This window comes from Microtus ochrogaster, linkage group LG1 (assembly GCF_000317375.1).
Source record: "Microtus ochrogaster isolate Prairie Vole_2 linkage group LG1, MicOch1.0, whole genome shotgun sequence".
Classification (NCBI taxonomy): domain Eukaryota; kingdom Metazoa; phylum Chordata; class Mammalia; order Rodentia; family Cricetidae; genus Microtus; species Microtus ochrogaster.
The window spans coordinates 22,776,872-22,777,546 of NC_022027.1; positions in this window are offsets into that span (position 1 = coordinate 22,776,872).

The window sequence follows — 675 nt, forward strand, 5'->3', positions numbered from 1 at the left end:
GTGTGTGTGTGTGTGAGAGAGAGAGAGAAAGAGAGAGAGAGAGAGAAGAGGGGAGAGAGAGGAGAGAGAGTGTGTATGTGTGTGTGTGAGAGAGAGAGAGGGGGAGAAAGAGAGAGTGTGTGTGTGAGGGGAGAGAGAGAGAGAGAGAGAGAGAGAGAGAGAGAGAGAGAGAACCACTTCAGGTGTTATTCCTTTCTCAGGCAGCCTCAGCCACTGTTTTGAGAGTTACTCTCTGGCCTGGGGCTCTCTCTCAGACTAGACTGGCTGACCAAAAACTCCTATGAATCTGTCTCCTCAGGGCCAGGATTACAAGTGCACACCACAGCATCTGCTGGTTGTGTGTGTGTGTGTGTGTGTGTGTGTGTGTTTAAAAATGGGTTCTGGGGATCTCAGGTTCTCACGCTTGTGAAGCACTTTACCAACCAACCTGAAACATGCCTCAAGAATTCACAGGCTAATGGTGTCAGGAGGAGAGCCTTTGTGGTTGGATGAGGTCTCTTAGTGGGGAGTGGTGGATTACTGTCTTTACAAGAGGAACTGAGAGGAGCTAACCAACAAACTTCTCCTTTCTTCTCAGAAGACACTGTGTCACACGCTGTAGTGTAGTAACAAGCCCAGAAGCCAGCACCAGGCTTTTGGGATTCCCAGGCTCTGAAGTGTGAGAATTGGCTGGAT